Raw genomic sequence first — 16294 nt, 5'->3', positions numbered from 1 at the left:
CCCGTTGCATTCTGGGCTATTATGTGGTCCGTGAGGGCTGCCGTGAGTTTAAATGAATTTTGATGTTCAGTGGCAGCAATCTCCTCTGGATTAGTTAGTCCCATCCCTCCCAGTCTTGGTGGAAGTGCAAGAAGTGCTCTTTCTGCTGGGGTTAAGTCAGGGTGTTTCACTAGTTTGTGAATGAACTTGACACTGATAGCTTCTTCCAGAGGGTGGGGGAGGGGTCCGATCTCAGGGATGGTACGCATCAGGTTGCTCCAGCGATGCTTGACTCCATGGGTGAATGCTGCAAAGGCCGCATGTGGCTCTGTGTTAGCAATCTCAGACAGAGCTTGGATTTCACTAACCCACTCATTCACCTTTCCCGCTACGTACTCGGTCTTGAAGTCCGTAGTGCCAATTACTGCGCCTAGATGTCTTTGGCCGTCCTTAGTTATTTTGACCTCACTTCTGCCAAAAACCTCCAATGCCCGTTCATAATGTTCTGGCTTCACGATGAGGAAGGACTTGCTGGCGTTTGGGTGGTACCCTATTTGTGGACCTCGCGATGTTACCAAGTCCCACCACTACTACTACTACTACTATTATTATCAAGTGCCACCAACCAACATCGTTATCATGGCGTAAATACCACCCCACTGCCACCACTAACATCACATATCATTGCCCTTACCACCCCCTGCTACCATTACTACCACCAGTCCACCACTCATCACCTTCACCACCGTATCACTTCCACTACTACCAGCACCAATTGTCAACCTTTGCTACCTCCAATAACCACTACCATCATAACCACCACCTCTACAACAGTCAATACACCATAAACAAGCACTACCAGCTACCACCATTACCACTAACCTCTACCACTACCACCCCGTACCACCACCCCAACAACCAACCACTGTCATCAACCACCACTCTTATCCACCACCATTATCCACCAACCACAACACCCTCTACCCCTACCGTTTCACTTAAGATTCCAGACATACATATAAACAAAGTAGACACCATAGTAATTATCTTATTAGTAAGTCATGTATCAGTTACCAATTACTACCTGGTAGAGTCTTGACGTCAACCTCTCATTAGTTAAGTTTCCCCTACTGAGAGTAAATTAGTTTAATATAGTGTTCAGTTCCCCTCTCACTTAGTATGTGTCTGTCTGTTTGTCCGTCTGTCTGTCTGTCTGTCTGTCTGTATGTATGTATGTATGTATGTATGTATGTATGTATGTATGTATGTATGTATGTATGTATGTATCCTTTTTGCTGCATGTTTATTTTTTGTCTTTGTGTCTGTGTCTGTCTACTTCTGTCTAGCTGAATATTTAGCTGTTTCTGTGTCTATTTTTCTGTATTTTCTTATTCTCAAGTAATCCGTTTGTCAGACTTCCTAACTCTCCCTATTTATCCATTATATTTCATTTCATTTATTTTTATCATAATTTTCCTAATTATTTACATATTTTGGTAGTCAGAGGTCTTATTTTAGTTACTTAATTCTCGAATTTATGAATAACCTTACTTATTTAAATATTCCCTATTTTATTTTTCTGCTTTCTTTAACTCTTTCACTTACCTATTTTCCTATTCTATTTATCTTCTTTAACCATTTCTTTAACCTATTTCCCTATTCTGTCTACCTATTTTTCCTACCCATTCTACTTACTTTTTTTCTTCTTCTATACTTACCTATATTACTTTTTTTTAACCATTTGTACCTATTATCTTTATCTGTTTCCTTGCTCTTCCACAGTGACAGACGGATGTAGTCTTTCATCATGGTTCATGTCTACCAGAGTCTTTGTCAATCTAAGACGATTATTTCCAGCGTCCAGTGGGCGTAACCTAGGTTCTTGTGGAGAGAGAGAGAGAGAGAGAGAGAGAGAGAGAGAGAGAGAGAGAGAGAGAGAGAGAGAGAGAGAGAGAGAGAGAGAGAGAGAGAGCACAAAATTATTGCAGGTGTTGACCAGGTGTCACACACTCGTCTAAATAAACCTAGTACACGCAGTACCACTTTACCCTCCAGGTACTTGGATCATAAATTAGCTCTTACAAACAATAATGCTAGATCATCTTAATATATCTTCCCAAGTGCCGTTTTAAACTTAACATATTTTTTTTTCGACGATAAATGGCTCTCATAGATGATTGGCTTAATGGCTTTATTGGGTTTTTCTGTTTATTTGTGTTGGTTCACGTGTCTGACAAATGTACAGGAGAGAGTGTTTATGCCCGAGAGACTATAACTGGTCGATGGTATCAGCTGAATCAATGTAAATATAAATAAAGAGTAATGACAGCTGATTCAGTGTAAACAAAAATAAGCACTAATGTCAGCTGATTCAGTGTAAACATGAACAAACAATGATGTCAGCTGATTCAGTGTAAACATAAACAGAGAGTAATGTCAGCAGTTTCACCTTAAACATAAAATAAGATACAATTCAGATGGTCGGCAAGCTCCTAATGACCGAGACGATTATTTTCATCGTTGAATAATATTAATGACAGTGGTAGTAACAGTAGACGAAGACGTAAGACCTAGAATTACATGTAGAGGTGTATAAACATGTTGAATTTTGTTAAATTGCTTTTATTGAGTGAACACCTACACACACGCACTCACACACACACACACACACACACACGCACACGCACACACACACACACGCACACACACACAAACACACACGCATGCATTACTACTTCTTTGCTGTCACTCGGAATCGAGTATAACGATCATCCAGCTATGATACAATGATATGAGTTATTTGGGTGTTACTGAGATTGGCGAGTTCTCAACTGATAAAGAGCCCGATACGGGACTGGCAGCGTCTATCACAGATGTTGTACATGTGGGAGGCTACATCTAGTGCGGGAGGGGCGGCGGCTGCGTCATCTCAACGTTGGCGCTTGTCTGCCTCGGTATGCAGTCGGGTTAACTCGAAAGTATTGACACCTTGTATGGTGCTCCTCCAAGCGTTCCGTGTGGAGTAATCGTGCCCCATGTGAGGGGGTCGATTTGGCAATTTTTCAGTGGGGAGGACCACTGCTCAATATAAGTGTAACTTTGTAGATAATTCCAGTTCCCTAAAGCTTTCGAAGTCTGAGAAAGGCTTGAGATGCACATCTGATCCGATGCTGAATCTCTTCGTTGATGTCCGCGGTGGTGGACAGGTGGGAGCCGAGATACCAAATGTGGGTAACATTAGTGAGGGTAATATTGTTAAGCTGGATGGATGGTGGAGGGGTGGCTGTATTAGGGGCAGGCTGAAAGAGAATCTGAGTCTTGCGTACATTAACCTCAAGGACGAAGTGTGCATACGCATCTGCGAAGGTGTTCAGGATCTCCTGTATGACGTGTTCAGTGTGAGCGACAAGGGTGAGGTCACCAGGATTTACCGACCTACCCCTGACTCTGCCGTGCGGCGTTTCGGACAATGGGTGACCCGGTATCCCTGGACTGAAGTGATCACGTTAGACGATGTGCAAAACAAGTGGGATAATTACATGGACACTATCACCAAAGCCTACCACAACTTCTTTCCAGCCAAGACACTGAGGATCCACCCCGATGATGTCCCGTGGATTACACCCCGTATCAAAAGAATAATTGAGCAGCGCAACAAGGCATACTACACCAACAACCGCCTGTACACAAATCTACGGAACCAGGTCATCAAGGAAATCAAGTCAGCCAAGAAGTCTTATTATCCCGGGAAAGTGCACGGCCTCAAGGAAGTCGGCATCGGTCAGTGGTACTCTAAGGTAAAAGATCTCTGTGGTCTTAACCACCAGTCTCCCACACTTCCTTTCATCTCACATTTACCTAGTGAAGAGGCAGCTGAGATAATTAATAACCACTTTGCTACCATATGTCATACCCTACCCAGTCCTGACCTCACTCTCCTCCCGGCCTACTTACCTTCCCCCTCCCCCTGCCCAGTGTTCAACCATTTAAAATTGCCAACAAACTCCTGAAATTTAAATCCAAACACTCCACAACCCCAATCGACCTCCCAATCAAAATTTACAAGGAGTTTGCAGTCAAACTTGCCAAGCCTCTCTATTCTATTATTAATGTATCCCTCAGACAAAGCATGCCCTAATGAATGGAAAACCGCATTTGTCACCCCTATCCCCAAGGTCACCACCCCACAGTCCCCTAACGACCTCAGGCTAGTTACCATTACCCCCATACCCAGTCTACTCTGTGAAGACTTTGTTTTTAAGTGGACATTTGCTTGTATTTATCAGTCAATTGATCCACAGCAATTTGGCAATATGAGGACCTCCTCTACATCACACTTCTTAGTTAGTTTCTTGGATTTCCTGCAAAAAAACCTGCAGAAACGTAAGACATCACTGGCCGTTGCCCTTGTTGACTTCAGGAAGGCTTTTAACCTTGTGGATCACTGCACTGTTATCAACAAGGCCATTGCACAAGGGCTGCCTACCAACCTGGTCTCATGGCTCCCTAATTTCCTGAGGAAGCATCGTCAGAGAGACAGGTACCAGGGTTCTGTCTCCACATTCCAATACCTCACCTGCCGTGTTCCCCAGGGGACCAAGATGGGACCACTGTGCTTCCTAATCCTAATCAACGATGCTCTATCGGACACTCCTCACAGATGGAAGTACGTGGATGACTGCACTGTGGGGATTACAGCGGACAACACCTCCCCGGACTACTCATCGCTACAAGGCACCCTGGACAGGCTACAGGCATGGACTACTGAGAACAAGGTCACCATCAACCACACCAAAGCTGTAGTCATGCACATCAATACCACCACAACTCCAGTGCAAGCACCAGCAGTCACAGTGGTTGCCCATCCTCTCCAGTTAGTGCAGTCTGCCAAACTCCTGGGTGTTTCATAGACCACAAACTGGACTGGAAGGCCCATGTATACAACACAATCAAGGTAGCTTCTTACCGACTCTACATGCTACGACGACTCAGGTCACTTGGGGCACCCACGCCAGAACTGAGGACTATCTACTACGCTTTTATTCTAACCAAATTATCGTATGTGTCACCAGCCTGGTCGTCTTCTCTCAATTCTACCCAACAACGTCAGCTGGAGAAGGTTCAGAAAAGAGTCTACAGAATTATGCTCGGCACAGACTATTCTTTCTACAACAACGCTCTCTCCACCTTGGAAACGCTATCCCTCAGGGACCTCCACCACCAAGCACTAGCAAGGATTGGCAGTGGACTACTGCACCATCCTTGTCATCACCACCTCATGCCACCGGCAGTCCCCCGCCCACCTCGCCCAGTCCATTAACTACAAAAAAATTCAGCCCATAGGAGCCCGCACTGATAGATATAAGAATAACAGTATCCCATTTATTGTTAAAATAATAAACAACTCCTGATTTATGTACTGCACAGCCCTGTAAATGTAATGAATGCATATCATTAAGTCTAAATCACATTTAAGTTTGTATATTTTCAGCCACCAGCTGCAACTCTATTAATAGACCGTTTATTATTATTATTATTATTATTATTATTATTATTATTATTATTATTATTTTATTATTATTATTATTATTATTATTATTATTATTATTATTATTATTATTATTATTATTATTATTATTATTATTATTATTATTATTATTATTATTATTATTATTATTATTATTATTAATGGAAGCTGCCGACACCTTTGTTCCTGCCTGGGGTCGTCTTAGGTTGAAAAGAACCTTCATCCGGTACTGGTTGTCCACCTCGCTGGATATATTTGCGCTGGCAAGAGTAAGGAAGGCAGCCAAAAAAATGGAAAAGAGAGTCGGTGCCAGTACACATCCTTGTTTAACCCGCGTTTGGGTGGGGAAGAACTCAGACTGGGTGCCATTGTGCAGGACACTGTAGTTCATACCATCGTGTGCCTCAAAATGACGATGAATTTTGGTGGGCAGCCAAAACTGCTGAGGGTCCAACGGAGGGCTTTCCTGTTGACCGAGTCGAAGGCCTTTGTTAGGTCGATGAGAGCCATGTACAGGTCATGACGATGTTCTCTGCACTTTTCCTCTATCTCACGGGCAACAAAGATCATGTCAGTGGTGCAACGTGATGGTCTAAGGCCATATTGAGATTCTAAGAGGAAGTTATCTGCCTCAGAAAGACATCTGTTTAAGAGGACTAGGGCGATAATCTTGCCAGCTACGGAGAGCAGCGAGATCCCACGGTAGTTGCCACAGTCTGACCTGTCTCCCTTGTTCTTATAAATATTGACGATGGAGGCGTCTTTAAGAGCTTGGAGGATTTCCTCCTTTTCCCATATATTCTCCAGGTGAGAGTGGAGACGGCTGGTAAGCAGAGATCCTCCTGCTTTATACACCTCAGCTGGGATTCCGTCAGGCCCTAAGGCTTTGTTATTTTTCATGTTTGATGGCAATAGCTACCTCATCCAGGGATGGATGATAGCTGAGGTGAGTCAGCTCTGAATGCTGAGGCACCTGCTGGGTAGTTAGGACATCCACATCGGTGTTTCGGTCTTATTGTTTCCAGCGCTGAAGGGGGCCTTCACGGTTACCGCCGGATGAGCAGACGGGGGCTGCGCCACGAGTGATCGGCGCATATAATGTTTAGTGGAACTGAAAAGTTTGCGCATCTTGTGCTGATCTGCAACTCTTTGGTGTTTCACATGTTTTATTTCTAAACCAGTCGTTCTTCTGATTGAGGAGTTCCTGTTGGGCCGTCGCTTTCTCCTTGTGGAAGGTATCAGCTTTGGTCCGAGACTGACGGCCATTTTTTTAAACACTCGGGGCAGAAAGCCCGAAGAGCAATACCGAATGTCGAGTTACTGTTTGGTAACCCGTCAAATGGATTCGTCAAACTCGAATATCAATCCCGACCATTGGGTTACTATTTAGTAACCCAAACGCCGCAAATCGAGAGGGTTGGTACGCCTTATCCAAGATAAATATAAACAATCCAGGTCGATCTGCGCGACAAAATTGAAGCAGAAACATGAGTTGTGGAGATAATAGTTCGTTTTCAAGGGAAAAGGCAGACATCACCACCAATTATGCCAGCGTCTGCACCAGCAGGAACACTTAGATCAACTGATCCAACATCAGGATCACCCGTGCCACCAACAGCAGCATCAACATCCAGTCACGGGGAGAAGAGAAGGAGGCAGGTGAACAAGAGGAATGCATGCTTCATTGCCATTATTAAGGACAGTACACAAGAACTGAATGGTGTTATATTGGAGGCCTTAAAGGTCTTCACTAGTATGTACATTATCAGCCCAATCTTTGTGTTATGTATTTAGAGCAAGCATTAGAGTTGTTGACCAGTGGCATATGTCAAGAGTGCAGCAATAATTCCACCTCTGGCTGTGGGCAATCAAGTTCAATTATGGAGACTTTGCCATCAGTGACATAATTGATAAAGTATAAACTGTGATTTTTTCTATCTCTCTCTGTTTTATATTTTTCCTTAGGCACTTAATGGAGAATATGAAATAATTTTTATGTTCCAACATTTATGTTTTTTGTTTTTGTTCTTTTATGAAAACAAATAGATTCTTTCAACTTAATTTGTGATATAATGTCAGATACAATATACAGTACTGTGATACTGTGTATTGTACACTCATACTTATTGGAGAAATTTGATTTTTTTTTATCTCTGTTTACTGTTTTTTACACTTAATGGAGATGTGAAATCATATTTTGTATGATCAAACATTTGTTATGATTTTTTGTTCTTTTACTTCTTGTGAAACCAAAATAGATTCAACATATTTTCTGCTAGAATTTCATATACAATATACTGTAATACTGTGTATTATATACTCATACTTATTGGGTAATTTTAATCATTCTTTTATCTCACATTTATTTTGTACTGTAATTAAAATTTCAATACAGGTACAGTACAGTACTTCTAAAATCTTTCAAGAATGATAATTGCTATAACTGTATTTGCAATTTCAAACTAAGTATGATTACTATTAATTTATATACATGACTATACTGTACAGGTACTGTGATAAATTTGGTTTTAGTGCTTGTTCTTATTTAGAGGAACTAAAATTGTTTATGGATTTCTGTGACACTTGCAAACAATTTCAGTACAGTACTTTGAAGCCTTTAAAAATGTGTACATTTATTATTCAAGCAAAATACTAAACTGTTTGAATGATATAATTTTACATATACAGTACTGTACTGTACTGTACTGTACTGCACTGTACTGTACTGTACTGGATATATTTGTCTTTAGTCATGCCAGTGTAATCCATTTTTAATTTTGATTGAATTGAAATATTGTTTCAAGTTGTACTGTGATAATGTTTGGAGGAAATAAGATGTGTTATTTAAAGCCAAAAAAATTATGGGAAAATAACCTTGATAATAAAATCTATTATCTAAAACCATATTTTTACCAAACCAATAATGCTTCCATTTGCCCTTACACTTGCTCTACTTTCAAACAAACTACATGTATCAATTACACCCCTTTCTACATCGATGTAGTTCAGCTGTGTTCCCTCCAGGGCTTCTAATAGGTATATGAGACCCATCAATGCAGCCAAATACACCGGACATCCCTGCAATGGTGTGAAATTCATCTACAAGGTTTTGTATATTGCCTGATTCTGGAAAGTGGATGTAATCTTTTGCTGTAAGGATCAAAATGGTTGCAAAGCTTCTGACAAACTTGCAAACTGATGACACAGAAATCTTCAAGCAGTCTGCCATACTAATTTGGAAGCTGCCACTGCTACAGTATCTCAATGCAGTTAGGAGTTGCAAGTGTCCTGGACTACTGCATCCTGTAGGATATATATATATTGTTACGACCGTGTCGTGTTTTTCTATTATTTTTTACAACATGCTTCTATGTTGTTCCATATTATTCCTGTAATGATGTGTTATATGTACTATCATATATTCTAGTCACCTTATCCTGTGCTGTTAAGGTTTTAACTGTTAATATTTGTTCAAGCCCATCTTATTTCTTCATTTAGTATTGTAACAAGCATTCTTTGTTTCTCTAACGACCATCTGCATCGTTAAACGACCCATGTTTCACGGGCGTGTCTCACTAGCGGGAGCCAACCCTATATATAATACCCCACCAGCAGACGGAGTTCAGTCCAGTCCTCTTGTCATTCAGTTTACATTCTTTTGAGTGACACCCGTCACCTGTTACTTATACTTTATTTTATTTCTGTGTTGTTCCTGTCGCCACCAATGTGGTATATCTATGTGAGTACCTATTCATGTCTCTTATGTGTCCATCAGTGCTTGCTTAGTTAAATTTAAGTAATTCAGTGTTGTTTCACGATAGTTAATTTCAGTGTTAGGTATTTTATATGTTTATGCAGTGTTAACGTAATCCAGTGTTTTATTTTTATTCTATATATTTAAGCAGTTCTTTTGATGTTTCGATGTTTTAGTATCATTTGTGACTTAAAAGTTTCGAAAGTGAATCATTTTGTTGTGACAGCCTACGAGGTTCTTTTATTGTGTTAGTATTTAATTTAATTAAATTTTAAAGGTTTACTATATTTTTTTTTTTTCCCTTCTGATTTAGTTAACTTTTTTTGTTTGGTTTGACCAAATATATATATATATATATATATATATATATATATATATATATATATATATATATATATATATATATATATATATATATATATATATATATTTTTTTTTTTTTTTTTTTTTTTTTTTTTTTTTTTTTTTTGTCTAACATTGCATATCTTGATTACAGTAAACAACAGGTCTCCTATGATGATATATATTACTGTGTTACATTTTAAGTTCTTCAGAGAATCACCCTCCATAAAGTGTAACATACAGGCGATATCTCTGTTCGCCGGAATAATTGATGTAAGTCTTCCGGGATGAGAGAGACTTCCAGATAACAAGAAGCTTTCTCAAACCATGAAAATTCACAACCCAGAATTTCTCCGGTTACATGTAAAAGTTTACGAGTTTAAACATTTTTCAGCCTCAGAGACCAGGGAAAACCTCAGAGAGTTTTAGGAAGTTTTCATATCTATCACAAAGAAAAGTGCGTTTTTAACATACTTGAAGCTATAAGAGGATAGTTGTAGGAATGCAATGCTTGATAAAATTGGAGAAGGGCGATGGGGAGACGAAAACTCTTTGGAGTTGAAAGTAAACATCACGGGGGTACACGGCGGTCTCTTAAAAATATATACACTTCCATTGGAAACGGTTATGAGGACATTGAAATATTTGTTTTCTTTATTATCTTATCTAAATTTACATATATTATACTTTAGAGACGTTTTATATTCATATATAACTAGTTGGAACATTCTTTCCGGTGCCTACCCACACCCGAGGACTTATGCCGAACTTTCCAATAATATTGTCGGACTACCAATTGATAACCCGCAAAATTTTGTTTAAAAGAATGGATTATGGCTCGAAGGGCGCTTTCGGGTAACTAATGAGTAACCCGAATTAAAAAAAGGCCGTAAGTTTTGTTCTACAGCACGTTTATCATCGATGAGTACATTGATTGCCGGGTCATTTTCAACAAACCAGTCCTGGGTATTTTTTTCGATCTGGCCGAGGGTCTCTCTGCAGGTTTTTGTCATGACAGTGTCAAGAATATCCCATTTGGCACTGGGATTTGGGTTGTTTGTTGTTGGTTTGGTAATCAGCCCATGTTCGAGATGTCTCTGAAAACATGTGCTACTGCTGGATCCTCCTGACGCTTAGTGTTAACACCTCTTCTGGAGGCTTGCTGCCTTCACCGTTTTAGGGCGACGTGAAGTGAGAGCTGGCACGGGTGATGAGGACATCTCGGCGATCTCTTTCTCTGACAATGTTGTAGTCAATGAGATGTGAATGTTTGGATCGTGGGTGTTACCACGAGCCCTTGAACTTGTCGGCCTGCCAAAACAAGGTATTAGTGATGGTGAGGTTGTGTGCAACACACTTGCTGAGGAGGAGTAGGGCACTGGGATTACACTTTCCTAGTCCACTTCTCCCTATGGTTCCCTGCCAAATGTCAGCATCTCTGTCAACTCTAACACTGTAGTGACCAAGAAGCCTAACCTTATTTTCTCTGGGGATAGAGGTTAGCACTCTTTCGAGGTCTTGTAAGGTCTTCTTGATGTCATCCTCTGCATCCAGTGTTGGGGCGTATGCACTGATGAAAAAGGCATGACGTGAGTGATTCAGTGGGACTCGCAGCGTCATGAGGCACTTGTTGATCCCAATAGGCATTTCATTTAGCCTGTGTAGGATGCGTTGGCGGATGGCAGGCTTACCCTTCCAGAAGAAGATATAGCAAGGCCCCCGTTCTGTGAATTGACCCTTGTCTGGGAGCCGGGACTCACTAATGGCTGCTATGTTGTTGTTATACTTAGCCAGCTCTTTTGCCACAAAGGTGGTTCTTCTTTCAAGTCGCTCATTTGTGCTAGTATCCAGAAGGGTCCTGACAATCCATGCAGTGACCATAAGAGGCTGTGTACTTTGTTCTGGTTTGGATCTGTGATTTTGATTGTGTTTTCGACGTAAGGATGACCTTGCTGGGTTCGGTTGCTCAGCAAAGTTGGGTTTTTAGGCAGGATATGTTTAGGGCACCTTTTCTAGCCCCTTCCCCATGTGGGGTGAGCAAAGTGGCTCCTGTAAAGGGCTGCTCAGTTGCACAGGCAGGATCTGATTGCACTTTTGCCTAGATCCCAGTGCATAAACGACTACTATATCTCTGCCGCCCATGTGCAGAGTTGTGACTAGAGACTCCCACCAGTCATTACTGTCTGTCCCCGTCGCAACTCATCCGTCGCCATAAGACTTTTGGGGAGTATAGGGGTTGTGATGATGATTTGAGGTATGATGAGCTGGATGATGGTCAGCTGGTGAATTGATTTATGTGGTGAGGCAGGAGAGCAGGCTGCACCCACATCTTGGCTCCCCCTTTTCATGATCCAGTGTTGCAAGTGTTGTTACGACTGAAGATAGGGTGAGTTGCAATGGACCAACGATAGTCCAGTTTATTGGGTTTCGCCTTAGTAGCCTGTCCATCATGCATTGCCTTCGTCCGTTGGTTTGTGGTTGGCTTCCCATGGTGGTCACCTCTTCCGCCTACACCACCGTTGGGGTCTTGTTAGAGCTCTGTAAGCATGCCTGCCTGATGCGGGGCTCCACCGCAGATTTTTCATTCGGGATTTACTCCTGTAGCCTTATACCTACCAAGGTTAATCCGCAAGGCAGCGAGGCAATGGTTGGTAGGCGCCAGAACGTGTCCACATGCCGGTAGGCTTATGCGCCGTCCCTCTGGGGCCCTCTGCTACTCCGAGATCCCCTGTTGGTCTAGCCTGGGCCCACGAGGCACCCAGTTACCGTGTGTTGCCACGAGGAGGCGTAGCAGGATTCTTGTTGGTGAAGAGTCTGTGTACTGGCAGGGGATGACTTTTGCAAGCTGCTTCCATGTTCGCCACGAGGGCTAGCCAGCGTTGGTAGCTGAACGCGAGAGGGAGCAAGCAGTGCTTGCACCTTTACACTCGCATAATGCTGCCACACTAGACTCATTTCACCACCCGTGTGCGAACGCACACACACACACACACACACACACACACACACACACAAACTCTTCCAAGTTTCCACCAGAATGGTATCAATATCAACTTCCTTGTACAATCACGTCTTGATCAGTCGTAGTTCCCTCATATCTGCTGGTTGGCGACCAGTCCTCCACTCTAATCGTTCTCGGGCTGTTTTTCCCAATCTTCCAAGGGTTTGTATCTCTCTGGGATCCAGTTTTTAATTTCATTCATCCATCCCAGTCTCTGCCTTCCCCTGGCCCTCCTACCCTCAACTTTGCCCATTAATATTTCTGTAATTATTCCCTCATCCCTATTGACCAAATAATACAAATTTTCCTTTTCTGTACATTTCAACTTTTTCTGTTGAAGATTTTTTTTAACCTTAGTACTTTTTCAATTGTTTCCTGTCTGTGTAGCTTGCTTTTAAATTCTCTAACACCACATTTCAAAGGCCTCCAACTTCTTTCTGGTGTCTGCTGAAAGAGTCAACGCTTATGACCCATACACCAGTCCTTGCTATGTAAAGTCTTTCAGCAGCCTCTTTTTCAAATTGAAGTTAATTCAATTATGCAAAAACCTCTACTTCCCTACACATACACTTCTACTTTCCTACACAAACACTTCTTCTGCACCACACAAACACCACTACGTTCACAAACACTTCTACTTTCCTAAACAACCATTTCCATTTCTCTACACAAACACTTCTACTTCCCTCTAAAAACACCACTACCTCCCTACACAAACACTTTTACTTCCCTACACAAATACCACTACTACCCTACACAATCACCACTACATGCCTACAATAACACCACTACTTCCCTATACAAACACCACTACCTTTACACACAACGCTACTTCCTTACACCAACACCATTACTTCCTTTCAGACAACAACACTACTTCCCTACACAAATACTTCTACTTCCCCTTATCTTATGACAGTATCCAAACAGTCAGTCAATCCTGCACAAAGCTCACCATTGCACATACACTCTGCCTCTTGGTTGTAACCCCTGGCAACTTCCCGCTTACGAGACTGCAACTTTTTTTTCTTCATCCACAGCAGCATGCCGATATTTCCCAATATTCCTCTTCTTTCTTTTCTTTATCCCGTTATTCTGTACAGCTTGTCAATACGAATCTTGATATACGTCTACTCTCTCTCTCTCTCTCTCTCTCTCTTTTCCTCTTTTCATCCCACCCAATTCTCCTTCCTTCTTTTTCCCCTTCCTGTCTCCCATTATCCATCCCTCGCTCTTCCTTTTTCTCCATCCCTTCATCTTTCTTCCCCTTCCTCTCTTCCTCCTTCCTTCTCCCCGTCACCAACCAGCTTGTAAACCACGCCTGATAGTTCGACATTTCTCTGTCTGTAGAAATCCGACATTTTGCAATTCTCCCGAAGTCTTCCCCGATGAGTTGACTTTATTTACGGGTTTCAATCTGGTCTGCCGTTGGTCTATATTGTGTATTATTTTGTTTCTTTACAATATTCAACTTCTGTTGTTGCTTTCGTGTATTTTTGTTCTCTCTTTTTTGTCGGTTGGTGTATGTACAGTACAGTATATAGCGTTTAAATGTAATCCGAGAGAAAAAAGGGTACTGTGTGTGTGTGTGTGTGTGTGTGTGTGTGCAGAGAACAGCGTCGTGACCAGTATATGGCCTTCATCGACCTTACAAAGACCTTCGACTCGGTCAACAGGAAAGCCCTCTGGTGGACTCTCAGCAGTTTTGAATGCCCACCAAAATTTATCGCCAAAGTGAGGCAACTCCACGATGGCATGAACGGCAGTGTCCTGTACAATGGCAAACCAGTCTGAGCTCTGCCCCATCCTAACGGGGGTAAAACAGGGATGTGTACTGGCACCAACTCTCTTTTCCATTTTTTTGGCTGCCTTCCATCGTGCCAGTGCCAATTTAGCCGGCGGGATGAACATCCAATACCGGATGAAGGGACATTTCAACGTATTTCAGCACTTTAGCATCTGTTGATTAGCCGCTATCATGCATAACCTTCGGTCCATACCAGCATATCATTGAATCTAGATAAAGTAGCACATAACATGTTCTTATAACGTGTCTCCCCCATGCAAGGACACATGTTCCAGGTTGGCCAAAGCTAACAAGAGTATTAATATGTGCAAACATTACTTCGAAAGGGAAGCAATTGCGTGTGTTTGCTCTCTCCCTCTCCTGCTGATACCACATCATAAGAGTGTTATCGTCCAGTAGACAGAATATATAAGCCACTGAAGCTGTGTCTCGTGTTGTTGTAAGGTGTAATAATAAAAACATTCACTCAAAATGTGGAACTGCTTAGCAGTAATAGGTTTTATATATGTTTGTCAATTTCGAATTGCTTTATTGTTACACTAAGTTAATATTAATTTGCTTATAGGCATAATCAAAGGCATCTGTTACACATTTTATGAGAAAAGTCAACCCATCGGAAAATAAAATATACTGTATGTCCTCGGCTGGTGACAGTTCTTCACGTTTCTGGGGGAAGGGAAGACCTGAGGAACAGAGCACGACTGATGGCCGAGTGTAGAGGGGGAGGGGGGCAGGAGAGGGAGTGTAGTATTATTTTGGTTTATTTATTGTCTCACAACACTTGGTCAGTAATATGTGAATATAAAATTAATCACACCAGTAACAGGCACAGACTTACTAATTTACAATACCACATTATTCTCTTGATTATGCATTAATAGTTTGCTTAATAAATACTGGGTTGTAGCTGGAGACGTTTTACCTTGCTCTCTCCCATCCCTGTTGCCACCTTTGACTCTTACCCTCCTCAACACCCCCTCCACCTCTCACTAGCCGTCACCCTCCTCACACCCCCCCGGTCCCCAACTCCACTTCACAAGGGTGAATGCTTCGGACGCGGGTTCATACTCTCTCGTGTGGTTTACAACTCTCAGAGACTAGGATTGGTAACGCTGACTGTAGCAAGTGGAAGTGTGGGAGGGTGTACACTCGGAACCATAATCTCTAGCCCACCTGGGTGGGTATTGGAGGTCAGAACCGTGTCCTTTCTGGACGGGGGCCCACTCTAACTATCACGAGGCAACACACGCACGAACACACACAGTCATATTACGGCTGTATAGATAACATTATGTATATAGTATTGTATATGGTATTTTATACTCTGCATTATCTTCTATTGCAGGTGAACTCAGAAGAAAAAATACCATAAGTTGTAGAAGTTATTGAAAGTATGAATGGAAATAAACACTTCCAAACTACCTATAGTGACTCCACACAACGTGTGTGTGTGTGTAGAGCAAAGCAGACCATGATGCTTCCCATTCCCCATAACTATATGAAAAATCGTGTTTAATTTAACCACATAATTCAAAACGTTAAAATTGGATCATTACCTCATTTGACAAACTTATAGAGTAACATTTCACCATCTCACCGGGCACATGGAGGCCCACGGCAACTCTCATAAGTAACATATGCACGAACACACGAGTTATGATATGAACCCTTCCAGTCTTCTACTTATCACATTTCTATGTAATGTCTATCGTGTTTCTGTATTCAGTAACTAGTCATAGTATCAATACATGACAATGTTATTAGTATAATATTGTAACTTTTTACCATACAGTTATTTTTTGCAAATCATGGACAGGAAGGATATAAATTGTATTATAAAGTGTGTGGTTCGCCTAAAGCTACTCCAAGTCAGATAAGGCGTCA

Source organism: Homarus americanus, unplaced genomic scaffold, assembly GCF_018991925.1.
Source record: "Homarus americanus isolate GMGI-L3 unplaced genomic scaffold, GMGI_Hamer_2.0 scaffold56333, whole genome shotgun sequence".
Taxonomy (NCBI): domain Eukaryota; kingdom Metazoa; phylum Arthropoda; class Malacostraca; order Decapoda; family Nephropidae; genus Homarus; species Homarus americanus.
Note: the sequence above shows the minus strand (reverse complement) of the source record.